This window comes from Gorilla gorilla, chromosome 12 (assembly GCF_029281585.2).
Source record: "Gorilla gorilla gorilla isolate KB3781 chromosome 12, NHGRI_mGorGor1-v2.1_pri, whole genome shotgun sequence".
NCBI lineage: Eukaryota > Metazoa > Chordata > Mammalia > Primates > Hominidae > Gorilla > Gorilla gorilla.
This window is the reverse complement of record NC_073236.2, coordinates 56,940,093-56,967,240: the sequence shown is the minus strand read 5'-3', so window position 1 is coordinate 56,967,240 and position 27,148 is coordinate 56,940,093. Positions and strand designations below refer to the sequence as shown.

The following is a 27,148-nucleotide window of genomic DNA, read 5'->3' as shown; positions in this document are numbered from 1 at the left end:
TATCTCCCAAGTAATAAAGTAATGGACAGTCTACCTTGGTATCATGATGTTGCTTATGTGTGTTGTCTTCAATTGATTCATTTATTTATATTACAAGCAGGTACTCAATGTCAGGAACTATACCAAGTGTCAGATATAAAACAAAAAATAACAAAGTCTTTGTACTCAAGTATTGCTCAATCTGTTGTGAAAAATTGGCATAAAAACCAGGTGTGCCTTCTCAGATTCCTCAACTACTATTCATTTACCTTCTCTGGTAGTACCCACTTCCACCAAGTTGACATTCCTTTTTCAGATGTGCATGAAGCACCACACCAGAGAGATATGGAACTCTATTTTCAGAATTTTTCAGAATGTCCACTGGGCAGCCAGCTGATTGAACTCAGAAATGGGACATGTTCTCTCCCTATGTGGTGAATCTGTAACTGTGAGGATAGGAAGCAGAAAGGATCCAGGCACATACACTTCCCCTACTGTAGAAGGCTACTTTGAGCGGTACTTCTCTCAATCCATTGTAAGTTCTGCACGCTGATTCATCTGCTGTGTCTTATCACTGCTGAATGTGAAATGCTAACCACAGCCGTGAGGAACTGACTTTCATTGCATCACATCAGTTGCTTCTTTCTATTTTCTGTCATTCTCATCACTCTGGGCTTGTGCTTCCCAGGATTTTTAGCACATTAATTCTCCCGACCTACTGTATTTCTACTGATCCTGGGATAATAAACAGTCATGGAGGCAAAGGGATCCATTAAGAGGTGAAATAACTACTATAAAAATAGGAAGTTAATTATTAAAAATTAGAAAAACTAAATAGTAATGAAAATATTGCCTAACACTTATTGAGTGTCTCCCATGTGCTAGATACTTTAAATTTAGTATGCATATTTTAAAAAAATTATCCTCCAGGATAAATATTTTTTATTATACATTTTAGGAAAATGCAGAGCAGATAAGTATGACTGACAAAGTTTTGCAGATAATATTGGTAAAATTATATTTAAACCTGGGGTTTTCTATGTTCGCATACAGTATTTTTTTCTGCTCAATGTTTAAAAGGTCAGGGAGGTCTTGCTTGGGGATGTAGCTTTGGTAGTAAAGAAGTTCACAAGAAAAATAGGACTTTCCAGGCTGATGGAACAATGTGAATGAAGGGGCATATACAGTGTATGACAACCTGACCGTTCAAATCAGAGGAATAGAGCTTTCTTTGCTTGTAATGCTGCTTGGAACTTGAGCACTACTACTGACCACGCCACTACAAGCAACGTATTCCAGAGAAAAAAGGTCAAAATTGAGAAGTAAATTTCATCTTGCCAATGAAGAATAAAGAATGCCTTACTACCACCTGCTGATTTCTTACACTTTTGTTCAATGCTTATTTCTAATACAAAACATTTACAAAAATGTTTAATACAAGACTATTTACAAAAATATAACCTAAAAATGTTACATAAACTTTAAAATAATCAAGTTTCTTCTTAGATTTTGAATTTCTCTATAACGTGGACATTGGCCTGATGTATCAGGGATAAGACATAGACCACGTTGTTTTAGGAATGTCAAGGTCACTGCTGGAATGGCATTTACATGCTGATGAATGATCTGTAGTTTGCTGAGCTGGAAAAGTCTCAGAATTGTCAATGCTTGAATAAATAAATAAATGAATAAATAACAAGAGTTAAAGGCAATGATTCAGAAATAATAGACTTGAAGCGAGTAAAGTGGTTAAGTATGGAATTAACCTAAGGGGAAGTGGCTAAAAAGGGGAGAAAAAGGAATCCCTGTCAAAACCAATCCTTGCTTAAGAGTTTACTTCCAGCCAAGAGAGGTGGCTCTCATGCCTGTAATCCCAGTACTTTGGGAGGCTGAGGTGCGCAGATCACGAGGTCAGGAGATAGAGACCATCCTGGCTACCACCGTGAAACCCAGTCTCTACTAAAAATACAAAAAAGTAGCCAGGCGTGGTGGCACGCGCCTGTAGTCCCAGCTACTCAGGAGGCTGAGGCAGGAGAATTGCTTGAACCCGGGAGGCACAGGTTGCAGTGAGCCGAGATCGTGCCATTGCACTCCAGCCTGGGCTACAGAGTGAGACTCTGTCTCAAAAAAAAAAAAAAAAAAAAAAGTTTACTTCCATTGTTAATCTGTATTTTTGACTTATTTTTTGAGTGTAAGAATATCTTTCTTGTGGAAGAGTGTGTTCTATCATGGAATAATATACAAAAGCCATTGGCTTTCTCTCCTTTGGTATCTTTTGCTTTTAGATTGTTATCTTAGTGAGTCTTATTGATATGAAAATTTATCCTTTAAGCATAACGGTGGGATTGTGCTATGTTATCCGATAAAGTATATGATCAACTATGCACCCTGACACCTCAGAAGAGGGTAAATTAGCATTCTTCTGTGAGTGTGGTGGGATGGAAGAAATCTAAGGGAGAAGACAAAGGTTCATAGATGTACAGATACTGGTGAGATGGCAGATTCACAAAATCAACAAGTATCACAAAATTTTAAGGTATTAGGAATAGAATAAATAGATTTGTGGAGGACATGTCAGCATCACTTCTTGGGTGGCTGAAGTTACTTTTGCCGTAAAGCATTGCATAAAGAAATAATGTTGATTGAAGAGAGGAAAGCATGAAAGGAAGGAGGGAGAGAGGATAAAATCCTTCATGTTGCTGCTTCTTGTAATTCTGTAACTATTACATATTGCTCTATGACTTTGAACAAGAGTATAACACTCATTATCTTTAATTTTTATCACCTGGAAAATGAAATTTAATATTTTATATGCACTGAAGCAGAGAACTGAAATAGCTGATTCTCAATTTTCTAACTCTTTTAAAGTTATTAGAGAGAGCAAGATATATCCACAAAAGCTTAAAAATGAAGCAGACATAGGTTAGAATCTTGTCTCTTTGCTTTTCTGGTTGAATTGACTTGAGTAAGTTATTTGCATGTTTTGGGTTATTTTGATTCTATTAAGAATTACCCAAACTGCTACAAAAGATGGTAGATTAGATATAAGAGAAATAGCGGAGATTAGAGTTACTACATGAAGATTCTATTTTCCAATAAACTTCAATAAACATAACTTTTTTTGTTTTTCTTTTTTTTTTTTTAGAACTTTTGGTGTTCATTTCCTTAATGTTTAGCTTTTTAGAACCGTCAGTTTGACCAATAATTTCAGAGTCTGCCTGGTTTTCTCTCCTCTTTTTTCTGAATATAATTTATTTTAATTTTCTCCTATCATGTTGGAGATTCTGATTGATAGACTTACAATAGAATCTCCTTTTTAACAATATGTGATAGGATCATCTCATAACAAAATGCCAGAACTATAAATTGTACATTGCCATTCTGGAAAATCTTTATGCCATAAATCCTTGTCCACTTGTCCCTAGCAAATTGAGTTTGTGGAAACTACCACAGAACTTGTTCCAGCAGGCTTACGGAGGTAAGGTAGAACACCAGAAACTGCTCATAACCATAGCTACAGATCCATAATTGCTATCACATGTTGGCCTAGCCTCTCTCACTTTCTACCATCATTAATGACTAGTATTCACATAATCTCATCCCTGAAGTTCTAAGTAAATGTTCTCATATGTAGAGTTTCTATAGCTGCCTTTGGCTCCCTTAACCTTAGCTCTCCAAATTCTATATGATCAAAACTAGCTCTGTTGGCAACACATGATAAACATGAGAATAATATTGTAAGAAGATTTATCATTGACAGCATTGGTAGTTTATGCAAATTCTTGGAAAATTAATACTAGAGTAAATGCAGACCTAAAAAGGATATGAAGAGGAGGGAGCAAAATAAAAGTTTACAGTTTAGAAAGATCTCCTTCAGAACTAGGAAAAGAATCAATTGAATGTGAAAGTAGGTGACTTTATGAAAGAATAAAAGAAACAAGCTATATAGCATTTTGTACAAGTGAAGAATTAATAGAACACTGTGTTGAAAAAGTGTGAATAAAAAGAAACAGGACTAAACAAGGGACATTAAAGGAGTAGAATCAACATGAAGTTTAACTAGACATGAGAAGTGAGGGAGAAAAGTAAGCTAAGAATGTGCCACAGGACTCTGGCTTGAGATACCTTGAATAAGAAATATTATAGATTTGAACAAAATATAAGCTTATTTTTAGGTTTAAGGAATATGATATTTCTCTGGCTCATACAAAGAAATTTGTCAGGATTTTGGAAACCAAGAGTGAAGAGTGTTGCAGGATAGAGAAGTTAACAGTTTCAAAGTTTCATAGAATTTGCACATCTTAGATGCTGCAGGGAAGCAAGAAAGGTGACGACTGGACATTTCTTATTAGGTTTCTGCCCAAATCCGGTTACCCTTCTTTAAAAATGTAGTTTAATAACTTGAAGCTAGATCACAAGAACACTATGAGGTAAAGCCATAAGATCTCTTTTCACAAATCAACTTCTCCTCAAATAAAAGCAGCAACACATTGCAAATTTTATACTAATTTACATTTTCCAACAGTTGCTAAAAAAAAAAAACTGGCCTTCCATCAGTTTTCCCTTTGTCCATCAGCTCAAAGTTTATGTATGTATGTATGTAGATATGTTTGTATGTATGCATGCATACATATGTATATATTTGTGCTTAAATTATTCAAAATTTATTCATTCAATTACAAAAAATATTAATAAGTTAATAGCAACTTCAGGATGAGCATATGGTGAAGTCTTGCATGATTTTCTTCAAGCCCAAGGAGGCAGCCCTCTATGTGTCCTATAATGTCAGATAAGGCTGGTAACCATGCTTTCATCTGACTCCTCTCACTATCTCAACAGTCTCCATTGTCCCTGGTGTCCTATTCTAAGTCCAGTTCACTTCCTGGGATCATGTTGTACATGAAGTAAAACTCACCAAACCACCAACAACAAGTGTTTTCTTGGGGGAATACTTGAACATTTAATTTCTGAAACATTTTGGATCTCCTCCGTGAGATATATTACTTAGCACCAAGCTTTTATTAGTATCTGTACCATTTGTGTTAACATTATCAATATAAACATTTGGGCCATTCCCTTAAAAGCACACGGTTCTCTCAAGTCGCTCATCTTTGAAATTTCAGAGCTCTCCAAAATTTTTGCTTAAACCTTTATAACAATTCTCTGAATCTGTATACCCCAGAGCATTGGAATCCCTCTAAGATATCTCTGTATCTAAAAAAACAGAGGGCTCTTAGAAAGTTGATGTGGAAAAAAACACATTAAAAGTTGTTTCCCAATATTCATCCAGTCTTTTTTTTTTTTTTTTTTTTACGTTTATGGCTTCTTATTTGTTAGTATGCAAACATCACATGCTTTGTCATTTTCAGAAGGAAGGATGGGTTGGTCAATTTCCTTCATCTCTCTTTATTCTAAAGAGTAGAATAGTTTTTAGCTAGTGCCTGGCTACCCTGGATAAAGACATAGGAAGAATCATTTTGATGTAGCTTTGTGACTAACTGCGGTCCATTAAATATAAATGGAGAGGTCTGGTGGTACTTCTTAGAAGCTTTCTTTAAAAGAGAGCCTCCAAATCCACTTTTTCTCATCATGGTCTTGATCCTGCTACCTTGAATGAAGCTGCTGCCATCTTGGAATATAAAGATGAAGGCCACATGCTGGAGACAGTAGAGAAGTGAGCTGGAAAAAATCTTGTTCCCTAATACTTTGTGATACTTGACTGCTATCCTGAAACCTTAATGTTTTACTGTTTAACTTATTGGAGAAGAAATAAACTATGACATTATTTTATTATGCTACTTACTGGGGAGTTTATTGTTAATAGCCCTAATACAATATTCTTTGCATCTATGCAGTTATTTTTATCTCTCTGTAAATATATTATAGCTCAAGTATAGGTCAGTGTCATCTTAGAGCCATAAATTGTTAACATATATAAAGTAAAATTCATGACAAATGTAGACTTAATAGAATTATTCAACCTAAACACAAATTGGTTATAAACAGACATACAAAAGAACAATTAAATCTAATAGTAAATAAACTTGTGGATCAATTAGAAAAACTTCATGATTTCCAGAAATATATTTTACTAATAACATTTTAATCTAGTGAGCAACATGTTTCTAATTTTAAAATAATAAAACTTTCCCACATAAATTATAATTTTAATAGATACTCTCCATATTCACTTGACATATAATTAATCTGAATAATAAATACATTAAAAGTAAAATAATTATATCATGTACACTAACTTAACTTATTACTTAAATCTTTGTAAAAACAAAATGATCCGCCATAGAAACAGAAGAGTGCTCAGAAAGTTATCTTTCACTCTTTCTCCTTGTCAATTTTTCTGTGGACACCCAAGTTTGCTTTACATTTACATGTTTTGCACACTAGTTTTTTATCTAGTAAATGAGATATTCAATTTTTACTTTCTTGGAGTTGGAAGGAAAGCTTTGACCATAAATTATTTTGGACAGGACAAATTATCCTTGAGTACAGAGATTATTAATTTCAGGACATTGAAATGTCCTTATGAATTGGAATTGCCCCATTCTACAATGTCCTTGTCAGTTAATTTGCCAATCAGAAGAAATCTGCCTTTGAGAGGAATATTATAGGAGGATTAAGTTGTAGCATTCTATTCTATTACAGGATGACAATAGTTAACAGTAATATACAGTTTCAGATAGCTAGAAGGAGAGTATTGAATATTCCCAGTGGATACACTGAGGTGATGGATAGACTAATTACCTTGTTATGATCATTATACATTATATGCATGGAAACAACATGTGTACCCATAAATACGTAAAAATGTTATTTGTCAATTAAAATAAAATAAAAATCAATGATAGGAAGGGTAACTTCAGCTATGGTGGCATGAAGAGTTTGACAAACACCTCCCTCCCAAACAAATGTAACACTGGAACAATTTTTCAAAAATAACTCTAGTAAGTTCTTATAATTTTGTTGCCTCAGCATTCATCCTGAATATAAATCAAACTTTCTTATACCAGAAGCAAGCTCAGTCACCCCTGACACAGTTTCTAGCTCTCTGCCCCCTCTCATTTCTTCCATATAGTCAATCTAGGTATCTACTTTCTACAACTGCCACCTGGCCACCTCCCTATGGGAGAACTAGATATAACCTACTTGACTACCCCACTGATCTCGACACCTCCCATAGACTGCACATTTTTGCTACAGTGACCATCTCTCAGACACAGCCTTAGCTCCAGAACTCATGTCTGCTCGCTCTAAATTAACCAATTTGAACTTACTAGGAGAAACCTGCTTAGGTTATGATTTAGACCCCAATTAAGGTCTCAGTAGGTCAATAGGTATCTCTTTCTCTCTCTTCCCACCAGCTGGTTAGGCATCCTGCTTTCTCTGGACTTCCTGTCTGCCCTCATCGATTTCTCTTTTCTCTTGTAGATCTGTGAATTATAAAATTCTTCTTTTACTAAACAAAACGAGAGAGAGAGAGAGAGAGAGAGAAATCCCACAAAAGTGAAAGGAAGGAGTTTGTTAAAGAAAAAAAAGCTGCATCTACTATGCCTGGCTTCACAGGCTTTTAACATGTGTAGCTCTACATTACCCTGTGCTCAGAGGGGCCCAAACCTTGCTTAAATGGTTTTGAAAAAGGAGACTCACATCTTCATTTTTCACTGGGATCCACGAACTCTGATGCCAGTTCTGGTATCAAGAATATGTATGTGGGCCAGGTGCAGTGGCTCATGCCTGTAATCCAAGCATTTTGGGAGGCCACGGTTAGCAGATCCCCTGAGGTCAGGAGTTGGAGACCAGCCTGGCCCACATGGCAAAACCATGTCTCTACTAAAAATTACAAAAATTAGCCGGGTGTGGTGGTGCACACCTGCAGTCCCAGCTAATAGGGAGGCTGAGGCAGGAGAATTATAGGGAGGCTGAGGCAGGAGAATTGCTTTAATCTGGGAGGCGGAGGTTGCAGTGAGCTGAGATTGCACCACTGAACTCCAGCCCGGGTGACAGAGCAAGATCCCATCTCAAAAAAAAAAAAAAAAAAAAGAAAAGAAAAGAAAAGAAAGAAAGAAAAAAAAGAATATGTATGTATGTGTGTTTATTTTACCGAATTTAGTAGCATGCTATCTTGTGATGGAAATCCATATACCTAAAATATTTTACAAGTAACGACAACAACAAAATAAGGCTGTTAAAATTTGGATAATATTCTTTAAAAATATTTTGATATAAAGAAATTGATTGAGGCCAAATAGTCTGTGACTTAAAAAAAATGCCATTGAGGTTACTGAGAACCTAATCACAACGAAGGAGCCATAGGGAGAAACTAAATTTTAGCACATACATATTCTCTTTCCTTTTCCGAAACAAATGATGTCTTAAGAGGCAAAGTTGCTCATTGTGATTGTTATAAATTATCATGTATTAACTCAGATGTTGTATAACATTAGTTGTTAAAATCAATTATATTTTCTCTTGGAGACATTATTTTATCGAGGAAGAATAAATAACACAAATTATAATTTTTTTAAAATTGCAATCCAAGTAGCAGCATAACAATGCAGTTATCATTTAGTTAATTGTCTCAGCATGTTACATGTTTGAAAGACGGAGTATCTGTACTTCTAATATCATGTAAATCCAGCAGGGAGGAAGGAGATCCAGATTTGGATAAGTTAATCTTTTATATAACATTAGACAGAATAGGTTCTATAAGCAGATTAGGTGTTAAAAATCTGCCCGTGGCAGCCCTCCTACTTCTAGTTAATACAGCCTTGCTTTTCTAATCGTCTAGTTTATGAATATCTTTTATTAAGCTTATTTGTTTGTTTTAAAGCCTTAGTATCTTTGTTATGCACAGGTTTTAACTTCATCTTACTGTTTCTAGTAATGAATCAACTCCACACTTAGATTACAGGGCCATTACATTTCACTTTTGCAAGAGATCAGATCTCCCTTCTCTGCAGCAATCTTTGTCCATAGGATTAGGAAAGAAAACTGGTATCTAATATAGTCATGCCTTAACTTTTAAATAATTCCTGTTATCAGCCTAGCATTATCTTCAGTGGTACCTGGTGCCCAAGACATTTCTGAGGTTCTGCAAGACAAATTGTCTACCTAATTCTATGGGCACCTAGAATAACTTTCCTATTTGCAAAGTCCTTTACACATAGTCCTTCATTTACTTTCTAAAAAAATGATTGATTTCTTGTCCATAGCTCTCATTTTTGTTTTGTGTTATTTGTTTTAAATGATGATATTGTTTTGTTTCACTTTATTTCCTCTGATGTCATTATAGAATAAATTCATGTAGTTATTTTTCTGTGTTTACCTACTGCCTTAAATCATTTTCTGCTGCTAAAAGAATACCTGAGACTGGATAATTTATAATGAACAGAGTATAATTTATAATGATCAGAAATTTATTTGGCTCATGGTTCTGGAGGCGGGGAATACCAAGAGCATGGTGCTGGCAACTGGCAAGGGCCTTTGTCTCGCTCTGCTGCCAGGCTGGAGTGCAGTGGCGTGATCTCGGCTTACCGCAACCTCCGCCTCCCGGGTTCAAGCGATTTTCCTGCCTCAGCCTCCCGAGTTGCTGGGATTACAGGTGCACACCAGCCTGGGCAACAGAGCAAGACCCTGTCTCTAAATAAATATGTAGATTAGTTAATTGAATACTGAGGAATATTCTGATATTCCTGCAGACAAATCGCCCTTACTTCCTCTCTCCCTCTCTCCCACAATCCTCTTCATCCCCACAGTGAGATTTACTCTCTTAATATTCAATGCATATACACAAAATATGAAGATTACATAGACCATTTGTTAACCTCCTAGAAATCAGCTCTATTTTGTTGTAGAATTACATATAGTGTCCTGGACTTGCAAAGAAATATGGAAAATTTATTGAATCTCTGATCCAATGCAGCAAAGAGCCCCCAACACAACTCTTCAGGCTGTTCATTTCAGCCATACAATCAATCTGTCTGATTTGGTTTCCCTCGTTACTGAGCCAAATTGTCATTTAAAGGAGTTGAGCAATTATTTGTTCATTACATAGACACAGGCTTGGGCTATGATCTTAGTAGTCGATAATGCAGAATCTCAATTTTCCTATATGAAGAATGGCACAACATAAAAAGGGCAAATTTCTGGGTATCTGATTTTTCTTCCAGCTTATCTCTATCTAGAACTATCATAAATTGTGTCAATCCCCTTTTCTTCAATACTTGCAGGTTTCCAGTCATTGAAATTGAAATGATTCATTTGATGTCCAATCTGTCCACATCATAATCATTTCCATGAGTTTGTATTATTTTCTAAAAGTAAAAGGTTCTCTAAGTGAGAGAATCTTCAATTCTTTATGCTATAATTTTTATATTATAAAATAGAAACATCTGTCCAGTATACAAAGGAAGTTAATAAAATATTTTAAAAAGAAAAAAATTACTTATGGTAAAATTGCTTCAGAACTATGAATTTTAAATATTTTATAGCGATAAAAAACAACAAGTTTTAGAAATTTGGAAATCAGAACTGGTATTTAATTTCTAGATACATAACTTTAATGGTTGCATGGCTTTAGATAAATGCTTTACCCAAGTTCTCAGTTTTCCCCTTCTGTAGAACAGTGACAATAATTTACCTGCATCATATGGTTCTAAAAATAAGAGGAGTTATAATTTATGTTCAGAAATTACGTGTGCTTTTTTGGTATCTATTTATCCAGAGTGCTTGTGGTCACAATGTTAGACTCATTCCAATAAAAAAGACATGTGTCTAGCATGTTTTGAGAAAGGCACTGAGTTCTCTATCTTCCAAATGATCCCTTGTGCCATACATCTTGTATGTAATTCACAAAATACCTAAAGGAACCCACCTCTAACTGGAGTACAGATTTGAACTCTGCTTAAATCTGGTGCCTGAGTGGACAATGACATGTGTGTGTGTGTATATATGTACATACATATATACAAACATATATACATATAAACATACATACATATAAACATGTATATCATATATATGATACATTTGTAATGTATATTTATAAACATACACGCATATATGTATACATATACATGTGTCTAAGCATGTGCATATCTTCAAGTTCCAAAGCACTGACATCTCAATTTAACTCCCAATATCTATTTAATTTATGCTATTTTATTCTCAAATTCATGTTAACGGTTATTGGAAACCAAACAACATGACGGTCTCTTTGATATTTACTAGATATATTTTCTTATTTACTGAGCATAAGTTTTTCATTTCTAGTGTAACATCTTTTTAATCTTACTGCATGTCTTAAGTAAATCATCCAGTGTATCAGGAATATTGGAAGAGGTTGCTAAGTTTTTATCTGCTGAGTTGGATCCATGTAAGTAATATACTAGAATCATTCTGGCCATGGAAGTGAGCTTTTTGCTCAAGGAACTGGGTACTTGCCTTAACTTACCTATTTTTTAAATAAATAGGCTTTATATTAGTTAGAGGAGTAGAGTCTTTTTGCATTTCCATTTTTAGTGTTAAAACACAGAAAATAGCCATGATATGGCAAGAGATATGAAGTAGTTCTCCACATAATTCACACAATATAGTGAACTAAGGGATATATTTAAATTTACTGAATGGGAAATTAGATCACGACTCATCATTTAATCAGAATAGATGATTGTTGTACAATGCCCAGATGCACATGAGATGTGCCTATTTCATTATGAAACCAGAATAAGAAAGGTAGAGTGAGCTGCAGATTGTCCAGAAGTATCCATGAGAGAATTGTTTTATTGTTTAATTGTTAGATGAGTTAACATTTTAAATAACCTTGATTTGTCTGAGGCAGGTAAAATAAGATGTGCTCCTTCCTCTGCTTACAGCAGCAGTCCCCAGCCTTTCTGGCACCGGGAACTGGTTTCGTGGAAGACAATTTTTCCATGGATCGGGGAGGGGGAATGGTTTCATGATAAATCAAGCACGTTACATTTATTGTGCATTTTATTTCGATTTTGTATCAGTATATGCATAAATAAAGCAGCTGCCATGACTGGATGGCTTTCTGGTTTCACTACTCGGGTAGTGAAATAATTATGCAGCTCACTATAATGTAGAATCAGTGGGAGCCCTGAGCTTGTTTTCCTGCAACTAGATAGTCCCATCGGGTGGTGATCGGAGACAGTGACACCCAAAGTGTGTTGCTTATGTCCAGTTTACTTCATAATCTCTTTTGGTTGCTGTCACTGCAGAAAACCCTGCTTCACAAAGACAGGATGTTGGGAATGGAAGCAGACTTTACAGAGCTTTTGTGGTAAACTCACGATATTCTGCCTTGATTTTAATTCAGAACATACGAAGACTTGAAGTTGTCTCAAACATACTTTTAGGGCCAACGTCATTTGCGATCTCAGGCAGTTGATCCTTTTCTAGCATGGACAAAGTCAATTCACCTGGCTTATTCAGAAATGGGTCATGGATCCATTCCTTCCCAGTTCGGGGTTCTTTTGTGAATCATCTGCTGCAACGCACCTGTAATTTAAGTAGGACTCTTGGTATTTTCTTTTAAATGCAGCTTTTTGTTGCTGTTGTTGTTGGCAGTCACAGATCCTTCTGCTGCCTCATCATTGCATCTTTCCGCCTTTTCAAAGAAGCTCTCCAGTGATGTTTGTTTTTTACTAATTTTGGCTAACTTTAGCTTGTGAGCTTACCAAAACTGTGACTAAGTGTGCAGTGCAGGAAAGAGGCACGGATGAAAGTGGCAAATAAAATAATGGGCAGGTCATGAACAGTCTAAAATAACTGTTGAATTCTGACTTGAAGCCTGCCATCAGATGCAGCTGTACAATTGAAGTACATCAACTCACTTGCCATTATAAAGCCAACCATCAGATGCAGCTGTACAATTGAAGTACATCAAAAGCTTATCTTTTAATGCAGGGTACTTGGTTTCCATGTGGCAAAGCAGTTTTGAAGTTTTCATGGCTTCGTTAGATAACATCACTTGCCACTATAAAGCCTGCCACCGGATGCAGCTTGTCACTTGCCACTCACTGATAGGGTTTTGATACGAGTCTGCAAGCAATTGATTTATTATGGTCTTTATGCAGTCAAACCTCTCGGTTAATGTTAATCTGTATTTGCAGCCGCTCCCCAGCACCAGCATCACTGCCTCCGTTCCACCTCAGATCACCAGATATTAGATTCTCATAAGGAGCATGCAACCTAGATCCCTCATATACACAGTTCACAATATGGTTTGCACTCCTGTAAGAATCTAATGCCACCACTGATCTGACAGGAGGCAGAGCTCAGGTGGTAATGTGACCAGTGGGGAGCAGCTGCAAATACAGATGAAGTTTTACTTGTTTGCCAGCTGCTCACTTCCTGCTGGGCAGCCCAGGTTCTAACAGACCATGGTACCAGTCCATGCCCCAAGGTTTGGGAATCCCTGGCTTAGAAAGTATATTTTGAAAACATTTTTTAAAAGTTTGCTGCTGCTATGGAATGGGTCTTTCTAAACAAACGCAATTTAAAACACACTAATTGCTTTTGTTGGTCTTAAAATAAACCAAAATCTTTAACGTGGCTTAATATGACTCAACTTGACCTGGCCCCTGCTTCCCTCCAGCCTTGTCTCTACCATTCTTTCTTACTTTTCAGACTCCAGCCAGCCAAAAAACATGTTTTCAGTCAGTTGTATTGAATCTGTTCCCTCTTGATAGTGGACACATCCTGATTCCTTCTATCTGAAATGCTTCACTGTTTGCCTAGCTAACTGCTATCCTTTAGACTCAGTCAAATATTGTTTCCCATGTCAAGCCTTTCCAAAACTTCCAGAGCATCATAAAACTTATTTGAAATTTGAAAAATATATTTGTAGGATTACCTGGTTACTCTATTTTCCTCACTAGAGCATGCGATCTCTTCTCTCTCATACATATGTCACTAATAGCCTACTTTATAATATCTGACATAAAAGTGGGTGAAGTGGGTGTTCAGTACAATTAGTTAAACATATTAAGTATAATCTACAAAGAAGCCAGGCTGCAAAGTCCACATGTGTTAAGAATTGTACTCATATGAGATGCTCAGAAAAGGCAAATCTATGGAAGAGGAAAGCAGACTAGTGTTTACCTAGGACTGAGAGTGGGAAGGGGAATGGGGATAAACTGTTAACTGGCATGAGGGATCTTACCAGAACAAGCAAAATGTTCTAAAACTAGATTATAGTGACGGTTGCAGGACTCAGAAAATTTACTACAAATCATTAAATTGTACACTTAAAATGGGTGAATTTTATGATATGTAAATTATTCATCAATAATGATCTTTAGTTTGGTGTAGTCTGGCTTTTTTATTAGCCATGACATAAACCTACTTAGCAAAGATTCCTTTATGTCCACCTGTAATGACCCATGTGAGTACTTTCACAGATTCCCTTAGACCTTCTTATTCATTTCTATGTGCCTCTTCATGGCTTCTTTGGGTCTCTGCCTTAACAGCCTGCATCACAGGCTTTCTTTGGAATGTCATCCTGGACTACTGAAACCACCTTCCCCATTTATCAGAGAGACTGGAGTGCCTGCGGTTTTTGGATCTCCAGGGTGGGTCTTAGCCAATTAATAGCTGCTGCAGAAGGATGGAGAGCAAGCTTCCTTAACTTTATGGGGAAGAAATTCTGAGCTGTAATGCCTGCTCCTGATAAGGCTGACGGCATCTTTTCAGTATTTTTGTCTGGAAATGCACCTTCTCGCATGTTTTCCTTCCCTTTTTTGCTTTGTGGATGTAAGATTAATCAGGTTCTGGGAGCTCTTCTTTAATAAATTCCTTGCTCAAGAACCTGCACCTCAGGGTCTGTTTCTGGCAGGACTTGACCCAAGATGCTGACCCTTCCAGGAGCACCTGTTTTGATGTTGCAAATTTTCAAAAATAATTGTGAGAAATTTACTATTATCCTAGTATTTCATATTCTTTTTTTACAAGTCCCAGACTTCACATATTCTGTAATTGCTGAGGATGCCCTGAAAGGTTCTTCCTGCCCTTCTTCCCTTACATACATTTCAGATCTAGCCTAGACATTATCTTGACTCAAGAAGTAGGGCTGGACAAAGTGGCTCATGGCTGTAACCCTAGCCCTTTGAGGGGCTAAGGTGAGAGTGTCAGGAGTTTAATGCTACAGTGGGCTATGTTCACACCACTGCACTCCAGCCTGGGTGACAGAGCAAGACCCCACCTCTATTAAAATAAAATAAAATAAAATAAAATAAAATAAAAAATTTAAAGCCTCCCTCTTAAATTCTAATATAAATTGAGTATTTCATCACTGACTACATTGTATCCTGTGCTTGTATATTTATAGCATTTAATTCACTTCATAAAAATTCCCTCTTTATTCTTGATCTTTCCTTCTCAACTGTGCAAATCTGAGAGCAGAGATTTTATCTTTTATTTTCAGCTTCCTTGTGCCCAGTATAACATATAGAAGGTATGTGATTAATACTTATTGATTCAAAATAATTGAGTAATCTATATTTATTAATATGGAATGCTGTGCAATATATAACTATAAATTTCAGAAAGTTGCAGAGCCATTTATACATATAAAGTTTCTTATATAGTTATCTATTATATATATGTATTTGAAAAATAAGCACTAGTGTCTATGTCTGTGTATTGGAGGGCATTTATGATTTATAATTCATAATTTAACCTTATGTCATAATTTTACCCAAGCAAATAGTTAACGCAATGTAAGAAATAAAGAAGAAAAACATGCAAGGAGGGAGTTTGAGAACTGATAGTGTTTATGAATTACCAGAACAGGGAATATTGTTTTAGTTGTGGTTGTTGTTGTTGTTGTTGATATTGTTCTTGTCAATATTAATGTTGTTCTGCTACAGGAGAAGCAAGGTTATGTTCAGTATCAGTTATATTCTGACATGTAAATTCAGTATTACTCATATCCTGACATGTACTGCCTTTTCAGCTTACACATAAGCTGAAAGAAGCCACATTGTCTGGCTATTATTAGGATTTATAGCACTGTAGAATTATTATAGTTAACAATAATATATTAAATAGTTTTAAGTAGCTAGAAGGAGAATATTGAACATTTCCAACACAAAAAAGATAAATGTTTAAAATGATGGATATACTAATTATCCTCAACAGATCACTATACATTATGTGTATTGAGACATCACTATAAACCTCATGGATATGTACAATTATTAGTTGTCAATTAAAAAATAAAATAGGCCGTGCATCTTGGTGTAGTGAGCAGGCTCGGAGGTGCTCATCGCTGCTGTCACGGTTAGTTTGCTAAACTGCATCATCACTGTGTCCCAGAAGATGGGCATCGGCAAGAACGGGGACCTGCCCTGGCCGCCACTCAGGAATGAATTCAGGTATTTCCAGAGAGTGACCACAACCTCCTCAGTAGAAGGTAAACAGAATTTGGTGATTATGGCTAGGAAGATCTGGTTCTCCATTCCTGAGAAGATTCGACCTTTAAAGAATAGAATTAATTTAGTTCTCAGGAGAGACCACAAGAACCTCCACAAGGAGATCAATTTCTTGCAAGAAGTCTGGAGGATGCCTTAAAACTTAATAACCAGAATTAGCAAATAAAGTAGACATGATTTGGATAGTTGGTGGTAGTTCTATTTTATAAGGAATCCATTAATCACTCAAGCAGTCTTAAACTATTTGTCACAAAGATCATACAGGACTTTGAAAGTGACACTTTTTTCCAGAAATTGATTTGGAGAAATATAAATTTCTGCCAGAATACCCAGGTGTTTTCTTTGATGTCCAGGAGGAGAAAGGCATTAAGTACAAATTTGAAGAACATGAGAAGAATGATTAATATGAAGGTGTTTTCTGGTTTTAGTTGTTCCCCTCCCTCTGAAAAAAGTAGGTATTTTTAAATTAGAAAAAAAATACTTTTGTTGACTTTCAATCTATGGATAATTATTTCTAAGCAATGTGTTCTTATTCCCCACTAATCTAGACTATATCTGATACCATTTATGAAACATTCTTGCTGCAACTAAGTGCCTCCCCAAGACCCTGACTGAGTCCCCAGCACCTGCTACAGTGAGCTGCCATTCCACAACCATCACATGTGGCACTCTTGCCAGTCCTTGACATTTTCAGGCTTTTCAAATGTCAGTAGTGTTCATTAAAGATGAAGATGCACATACCCTTCCACTGAGCAGTTTCACTAGTGGGAAATACCAAAAACTTCTTGTGTGTGTATCCAGAGGTTTGTAGACAAATGTTGCAGGCTTGTTTGTAACAGTAAAAAAACTGAAAACAACCTGGAAGTCCAGTGATTGAAAAATGAATATATTTCTGTCTCAGATTGGGGAACCCAAAGCAGATTCCAAGACTGAAATTTCAGTGAAAGCAGTTTATTTGCTAGGTCTTACCGGAAATCATCAATTGAGGTATGGAGAAATGGAACTGAGAAGGTAAGGAAACCAGTTTAAAGTCAGTAAGCAGGTTCTCATTGGTAACAAGCTCCATACTGCTGAGATACAGGGAAACCGAGGGGAGAAAGCTGGAGTATTTATCAGCCACTCCTTGGTTGTCAGCTCCCTGTCCTGCAAGTGGCCGGAAAGTATTCCAGCTGCGCTATATCAAGTCCCAAGTGTTTGCAAGAAGAAGCTGCTGGCATGCACGGGAATAGTGAATGCCAAACACTTAAAGCAATTCCATGTTTAAGTATGTAAGCTCTTCATACTATTTTTTTTTTTTTTCAGACAGAGCATCACTCTTGTTCCCCAGGCAGACTCCAGTGGCACGATTTCGGCTCACTGCAGCCTCCTCTTTCCTGGGTTCAAGTGATTCTCCTGCCTCAGGCTCCCAAGTAGCTGGGACTACAGGCGCGGGCCACCATGCCTAGCTGATTTTGTGTTTTTGGTGGGGATGGGATTTCACGGTGTCAGTCAGTCTAGTGTCAAACCCCTGACCTCAAGTGATCTGCCTGCCTCAGCCTCCCAGAATGCTGGGATTACAGGCAAGAGCCACCGCACCCGGCAGATCTTCATACTTTTTGTGTAGTAAAAAGTATAAAGTCACACATGGTTTCTTTGAAATAGTTTATAATTTAAAAAAATACAAAAGCAGGAAAACCAATTCTAAGTTCAAGTGAGGGATGATGGTAGTTTGAACCAAAGGGCTGCATGTAGTACGAAATTGTGATTTAAGATATATTTTAAAGCTGGAAGTAGCAGGATATTCTGATGGAGTTTAACTTTGGTTTTGAGCCCACTGAGTCTGAGATGCCTTTGAGAAATGAAGGAAGTAGAGAGAGAATACAAGAAAAACTGGCCGGGCACAGTGGCTCACCCTGTAATCCCTGCACTTTGGTAGGCTGAGGCAGGCGGATCACTTGAGACCAGCTTGGGCAACATGGTGAGCCCCATCTCTACAAAAAGTACAAAAATTAGCTGGGCATTGTAGCACACACCTGTAGTCCCATCTGCTAGGGGAACTGAGATGGAAGGATCAACTGAGCCCTCAAGTTCAAGGCTGCAGTGAGTCGTGATTTTGCCACTGCACTCCAGCCTGGGTGACAGAAGAGATCCTGTCTCAAAAAATAATCTGAAAACAATGGAACCATGCCTTCAGAATTCTAGAAAGAAAGTTATTTTCAACTGATAAATCTATTCAGCCAAATAATCAAGGGTGAAGGTGAAATAATACATTTTTAGACAAGCAAAGACTCAGGGGTTATCTCCATGTACCCTTTCTTGGGAAGCTAATGGAGAAAATGCTCCAGCAAAATGAAGGAATACACAAACCAGAGAATGACATGGATCCAGCAAATAGCATCCAACACAGGCAATATTTCAGCTATGGAGCTGGCTTTAAAAAGCAGCAGTAAAAATATTAATAGGTTAGCTGGGTGGAACGGCCCATGATTGTAGTCTCAGCTACTCAGGAGGCTAAGCAAGAGGATGGCTTGAGCCTGAGAGTTCCAGACCAGCCTGGCCACCACAGAGAGATGCCTTCTCTTAAAAATAATAATAGGTTATTGCCAGATTAGGGGCATTTGGGAAGAAGTTCATTGAAGATAAAGCAAAGGTAAAAAAATAAGGGGGAAGTGTTAGGCAATCATTAATTCTAGGGCAGAAAGAAGTACAGGATAGGAAGTAAGAGCATAATACGCTGTTTTTCTCAACAATGAGCAATATGTACATAGTCATAATGATGTGGTGACTGCTTAGCCCCTAAATCTGGTAACTACTTTGGGACAATATGGGAGGAAAGATGAAGATAATGATGGTGTAGAAGCTAAATCCTCATCTGTCATATCAAGAAATCACTATATAATGTATAAAATAATCAAGAAATGACTAAGTAGTTATGTAAGGAAAAAAATAGAAGATGTTGCTAAAAGAGTTAAAAGTCATTGCTCTGGAGGATTAGGAGGGATGGGGCAGGGGACTGCTAGGATGTATTATAAACTGAAGAGGCTTTTTAAAATTACATGTATTAATATATGCATTCACTTGAAAAACTAAAAAAATAATAATTTGGAAAAACCCATGAAAGTAACTACCAGAAGGAAAAACTAAGAGAATGAAAAGTGCTTGCCTCTGGAAAGAACAACTGCCAGGACTGTTGTTTTCATTGTAAGACTTTTGGAGCCACTTGATTCATTTGCATACATTTCTTTAATGAAAATAATTCTACCTTAATAAAAAGTTACACTCATTCAAAAAAAATAAAAATAAAAAATAAAATAAATAAAGTCAGTTCAAAAATGTTTCAGACAATTATCAGGCCTCAGCAAGTAGAAATAAATAAATATACAGTCATTCTTCATTGGCTGAAAATCATATCATGGCTCTAGAATGGTATGTGAATTTTTATTTTCATTCTCTGGGTGTGGCAGTAGATATAAGACAGGCCAGTTGGCACACATTGAGAGATGTGTGTGCATATATGCATGTGCTATTTCATGCACACATTTAAAACTATGTAATATCATTTGTAACTTTGAGGAGTCTAGTTGGTTGCTATATGAGTAATCATTAGGTTGTTCTATATCTATTAATATTGTTGATCATCACCAGTCTGAAAGAAGCTAACATAAAATCACAAAATGCCATGAAGCTGAGAACTAGTGACCCCAGGAGGAAACGAACTGACTAATGGCAAACTCTTCAGGGTTATGCCTAAAATCCTCATTCTCATGAAATGCTCTCTTTTAGAACATTTCATCTGGGACACATATGGCTTCACCAGATAAACCTTTTTACTTTACATTTTGGACAGTCAACCCACAGATGTCACATTTCCAACACCACGGAATTCTCTGAAAATAATAATAATACAAAAAGTAAAGGGAAAGAATTTGTCACTTTGACTTGGCAGACTAAATGATGTAGATCTCAGGAGGTTGGCACTGAAGATTTTCCTCTTGGGTGCTAAACTGCAGCATAAGAAAGAAATCAACAGATAATTCAATAGAAATTGTAGTATTCGCCCTTTGTTTTTTTTTCTTCCCTTTTTCTGTTTTATCTTTCTCTTTTTTTCTTTTATTTTCTGTCCTCCTCCAACTTTTTCTTCATCTGATTTCTCCTTTTCTCCATTTTTTATTCCCTCTCTTCCTTCTCACTTCCATTCTTCCTCCTTCCCATTTTTCAGCCTTCCTTTCTTCCCTCCTTTCTTCCTTTCCTTGGCTCCTCCTACCTTCCTTATTTTCTCCTCCTCCTCCTTCTTCCTCATCATCTGGTTTGTACTATTGAAAACTTTGTATTAAAACTTTGCATTATTAACACATTATTAACATTATTAAGACAATGAGACCCATCTCTAAAAAAAAGAATTAGCCAGATGTAGTGGCACACACATGTGGTTCCAGCCACTTAGGAGGCTGAAGCAGGAGAGAAGCTGAGGCAGGAGGATCACTTGAGCCTAGGAGTTCAAGGCTGCAGTAAGCTGTGATTGCACCACTGTACTACAGCCTGGGTGACAGAGTAAGTACCTTGTCTCAATAAAAACAAACAAACAAAACATTTGTATTTCTGAGGAAATATTCATACAGCAAACCATGACTTGAGAAAGGATATTATCTTATAGGGCAAAACTCATTCTAATTTAGAAAATTTAAGACGAAAAATTATTTTACTTAAGAGAAAGTGTGAGAAATAGATCATTAAACAACATATGACTTGTCATTAACTTGGTAACTTCACTGAAATAGCAGTGAGTATAATTAATACAATTGATTCAAGGGGCCAATGGTTCTCTATTCAAACTTCTGTATATTTAAAAATATATAAACTTTGATTGCATATCAAATCTGTGGTTAAAATATCTTGAGTTGGCCAATGATATATTTTAAAACTTCCATGAATTATTGTACGTTAGTACATTCCTTATTTTAAAAATGATAGACTTTATGTGCTGTATTTCTCAAATGAAGGCGAAGAACACCTACGTTGTTCTCAATGTTTTATTTCAATACTTAAGGTATCCAGGACATAATAAGTCTTTCTTCTAAAATTAAGTAAAGTGAGAAGGTTCTTCATTCTAATTCTACTTCTCTGACTCATTTGTTCAAGAATAGAACTCTTGGGACAGCCAAACCTGATTCTCTGTTTATTTCCTCCAAAGGCACTCCTCTAACCAACTGTATTCCACCTTAAGGGAATCATTGCTTATCCAGAGTCCTTGTATGACCTGTTGACAGTGGTTTAAATATATCCATTCAATGAAGCATGACCACATAAAGTATTGGTCAAACTTTGATACAAAAACTGAGAATTTTGTTAAACAGCCAGATTAGGAGTCAGTAAGTCTGTAGGGCCTGAGATTCCATTTTTCTAATAAGCTGTCTCATGATGCAGAAACTGTTAGTCATGGACCACTATTTGAGTGGAGTGGGAGTCAGGAGTACTCACCCATGGTCTGGCCTACTTCTGTATGTACTAACTAGGTGAAAGTTCTTGCATTATGTGGCAGGTCATAGCTGTGTTTTTTTGTGTTTTTTGTTTTTGTTTTTTGTTTTTTGAGACAGAGTCTTGCTCTGTCATCCAAGCCTGAGTGCAGTGGCATGATCTCGGCTCACTGCAACTTCTGCCTCGCAGGTTCAAGTGATTCTCGTGCCTCAGCTGCCCAAGTAGCTGGGATTACAGGCATGTACCACCATGCCTAGCTTATTTTTGTATTTTTAGTAGAGATGGGGGTTTCTTTATGTTGGTCAGGCTAGTCTCAAATGCCTGACCTCAGATGATCCACTCTCAGCCTCCCAAAGTGCTGGGATTACAGGTGTGAGTGACCATGCCCCATCAGGTCATTTTTGAACAGCTATTATATGGTTCTGGCATCTATCAGAAAAAATAAATATATATAATAAGGCACAGCCTCTGCCTTTAAGAACAAACCATAATCTAGTTAGAAAGCATAGCTCTAAACATAAACTTGGTGCCATATAACTGACTAGGCTGATGATAATGACAGGGAGAAGTAACTCAATTACGTTATTCCAAAACAATTAGTCAACAGCAACATATGATTGCCTGTTCAGAAGTAGAGTGGAATCGACGTTCACGGAAGGGAAAATGTGTTAAGCATGGAGGTGGTCCATGAAGGATAGATGGGTGAGAGCGGGTGTGGTTAAGAAAGCATTGACAATATTTTAAAATGGAAAAAATAAAAAAACAAGAAACACCCATATCTGGGCTTTATGATTGGCTTCCCCTACACTATGGTCTCCTTCAGAGAAGAGAAAATGCCCATGCTTCCTACTGTATGCACCACGCTTTTTGGCATACAGCAGAAGAGTAATGAACATCTGTCAATTGTACATATGAAATTAATTGAGAAGAGATGATTTGGCTGTAATGATTAATTGGATGAAGGATAAATTTATTTGGAGAAATAATAAAATGACTATGTACTGAGATGATAAGAATAACATTTTGGGGGTAAGCTTGATTAATATTTGTATCCAGTTACCTATTGTATCTAGTTACCTATCTATCACATGTATCTAGTTACCTATATTGTATCTAGTTACCTATCTATTGTATTGTATTGTATTGTACCTAATGTTGTATCTAATTACCTATCTATCACATGTATTTTTAAATAAAGAATAAAAAGGAGTTTGCATAGAATATTTATTAAGAGCTAAGAGTTTTCAAGTGAAGTGTTTGATGTGGCACTAGGTTTAGGAATCTCTAGTCCAATGATAAAAATAATAAGTTAAAAGTTATTGAATCTGAGTATAAAAATCAAATTTTATACAGTGATTTTTTCACACTGCAGTGTCTCAGATGAGCTTGCATTATTGAAAGAAAAATATATTCAAAACAAAATTAAGCTTAATTAGTTTTATTTACACGTAAAGATGTTAATATTAAATAATACGTTCAGTTTGGGGAATGAGTAGTGGAAGAAGTGTTTAAAAATTGTGGTAATTGCTTCAACTCCCTCCTCGCCTCCCACGACAGACACACACTCTAGGTTTCAAATAATTTGGCTGTATTATAATTTTCATTAAAACATAATTATCCAAGTAAAATGGTGATGGATTTCTAGGTGACTTTTAACTGATATTGACCTCTTAGAGACTAGGTAATTCATCTTAAGGGATTAAATTGATTTTTAAATTCAGGAACAGCTGACTCATGGTGAGGACATATAGCATAAGGTTGGTATTATGTATATTCCTGCCTTCAAATAAGTGGAATGTGCCACTGATAAGTTGATTCAGCTTTCTCTTATAATAAGGTAAAAATTAATTTGCATCATGCCAAATATTTGTGTGCTGATGTCTCATGCTGTCCAATAGCCTGGAGAACCATCCATTATATGATGGTACAGTAAAAATGAGAAGAGCATGAAAACTCCAGTGACGCAGGCTGTTATTTTAAAACTTACAGATGATTGTTTGCAGGAATCCATGGGAAAGCATAGCAGAATAATATCAATTCAATATTTCAGGAATATAGCAGATGCAGATATATTTTAAGGAATGATAATATATTTCTTCTGCTGTATATCAGCTACTAGGGTGGAAAATAAAAGTTGTGCTAACAATGACCTTTTCTGATAAGCTCCTAACTTAGGAGCTTATTGAAATTGTTAGGAGATTGAAATTACCTTTAATATTTGACTTTAAGATCACCCCAGATACTTCAACTACTTGGTTTTGAAAATCCTTTTCTACATTTTTCAGTTTTATCTAATTGTTTTACTTTTTTCTAATTTTTTTTTTAGTTACTCAATCTCAATAAGCGGCTTAATACTACTTTTTTGCAAACTCTAAAGAGTCTTTCATGACGGCATAAATTACTGGTCTATATGCTGATTTATGATTCTTTTTAAATTCAAAACTGGTGTTGGGTGGCTGGTTCACTTTTTTGTAAACTTAGAACACAATCCTCCCAAATGAGTCAAAACTAATGTTTTATCAAGCTGCTGATTTGAACTAGAAGATTTACAACTTCCATTAACTTCATTAAACAAGACTGAATGATTGTCACTGCTATTTAGATATCCTTTTAGAATTATTGCACAAACATTGTCAGATTGTTTTATGTAAACTTCCAAGTTATTTATGCTAGCAGGAGGTAGTCTGCATCTAAAAGGGATAACCTGACTTCAGAAGAGGGGAAGAACAACACAATCTTCCACTCTCTGGCACTTTCCATTTTGTTATTTTTCTTTTGCATACATTATTTCGGATCCTCAACATTACTTCGGGGAATTTAAGCAAGGTATCACAGTTCTGAAATTTTCATTAAATTTATTCATTTGACTAATCATCTATTTATTTAGTGAATGTTTTTCCAAATTCGTACGTGCTTGTGTTGTAGGAATGCAAAGATAGGAGCAACAACAATAACAATAACATAAAATAGAGAAAGAAATGCACCTGTCCTCATGGATTTTTAGCCTCATAGAAAAGACAGGTAGAAAACAAAGCAATTGCACATTTGAAAAAGAAAACATGCATAGATAGATAAGGGAGTACCCTGAAACATCTGGGAGCAAGGAAAGAATCATGAAAGACATCTTCTAAGAAGTAAAATTTAGCTGAATCATGAAGTACAACTATCTTTAAATATTTTCTTTTTTTCATTATTTTGTTTCTCTCCTTCGAGAACTCTAACTTGTTCAATATATTGCATTATTTTCTTACAGTTTTGTTTAATAATTCCTGCTTAAATATTTGACCACAATTTAAATTTTTCTCCATGACCATATTTTTATCATGAGTTTTCTTTACCTGTTAACAAGTGGTACTTTTTCAATTCTCCCTTTGCCCATTCTTTATCTTTGTTTATGTGTTGTTGTAGGTCCTTTTATTTTTTATTATTATGCATTACTCAAAGATTTCTTTCCTTTCTCCTCCTTCTCCACAGCTATTGGAGTCTTTTCCAGGATTATATGGGGAGAAAGAAGATAAATATTCTCAGCTCTTCTTTGTTGCTGTGACAGAAACAGACTGTCTTGCCTATATGATGTATCTAAGACTTTTAATTTGGTCTCCTGTATTTGTTGTTGTTGTTGTTGAGTAAATCCAACTGGATGGGAAAGAAGTACTTCTGTTGCTTGTGATATTACCTTACATATAGTTATTGAAGACAAAGAGAATGGATTTTGCACCTCTGGGTATATTCTTATTCTGCTGTCATTTTTTGAGATTTTCCAAATCTGCATCATCCTGTCATGCAGGTGTTTTGTTTTTTTTTAGTTTTTTGTTTTGTTTTGTTTTGTTTTTTTTTCCCCATGGCATCTCTCCACTTCCTCTAATTTGGCTCCTGGACAATTACAGTTGCTTTCTAAAGATATTATACATAAGTAAGGCAGTTGACTTTTAACTTTCATTTACATTACTTTTTAACTTTCTAAAAAAATTTTACTACTTACCATTATGAATGGTATTTAAATTTTGTATTCTGTGGATTTCTTGGGAAGAAATTCAGTAAGATGAATGTAGCAATGCATTATTCACTCATGTTTACCTGAAGTTGGAATGTGTGTTTGAGTTAAAGGTTGAGTACAAATCAAATATGTGAATCTGGACACTTTGCTAAACCTCACTAGGTTCATGTCACTTCTACTAAAATAATGCCCTGTCTTATATGATAGTATGTTAGTAGCAATCAATATCCCTAATGCATTCTAAGTGCTATGTAAACTGTAAAGTTCTGTATATATGATACTATTTGTTATAAATAATAATAGCAGTTTGTGTTCCCAACTATCTAACTCATAGCAAAGTCTATGCCACATCTTTATCTTTCTACCATAGAAAGGTTAAATGTGGTAGAGATGAGGTGTCAAATCTGTCAGTCGGTTGGCTAACTAAAATATAACAGCATCATAAACAAGGTAAAATGTAAGAATCCTTAAGCAAATGCTTTAGCAGTAAACATACTGATAAAATCAGGTCATGGAAAGGTTAAATGTGTAAAATATGTGGAGCCAGTAGCCCTTCAGAATCCCTTCAGTAATAGCAAATTTTTAGCAATCAAATATTTAAAAATACATGACAGCTCAAAGATGCTACACAAAAAAGCTTATGTATATACATTTAGTGCACTAGTTTCCCAGGGCTGCTATAACAAAGTGCCACAAACTGGGTGGCTGAAAACAACATAAATTAATTTTCTCTCAATGGTCTGAGGCTAGAAGTCCAAAATCAATGTGTCAGCATATTCATGCTTTCTTGAAGACTGTAGGGGAGAATATGTTCCATGATTTTAGCTTCTGGTATCACCAATAATCTTTAACTTTTCATCCTTTGCAACTGCAAAATTTCAATCTCTGAATTCATTATATAGAACTCTCCCTGCATTTTTGTGGTTTTTCATGTATTCATTTAGTTGTCTTATAATAATCTCAGTCATATTGAACTAGAAGCCCATCCTAATCTAGTATAACCTTGTATTAACTTAATTAACTTCATCTGCTGCAATCTATTTCCAGGTAAATTCACCTTCTGAGATACTGAGAATTAAGACTCCAACATAGCTTTTAGGGGCACAATTCAACCTTTAAAAGTCTTCCCTTTGCTTCCCCCATCAAAAAATAAAAATAAAAATAAAGCATGGCCTTTCTGTGTGCAAACCACATTCACCTGATCCCAAAGTCTTAACTATTCCAATATCAACTTAAGGTCCAAAAT

At 35.9% G+C, this 27,148-nt stretch overlaps 1 pseudogene; it reads left to right on the top strand.

The window, feature by feature from the left end:
- The first annotated feature begins 388 nt into the window (after positions 1-388).
- LOC101141956 (dihydrofolate reductase-like) lies at positions 389-16,855 on the top strand (annotated as a pseudogene).
- Positions 16,856-27,148: the final 10,293 nt, after the last annotated feature.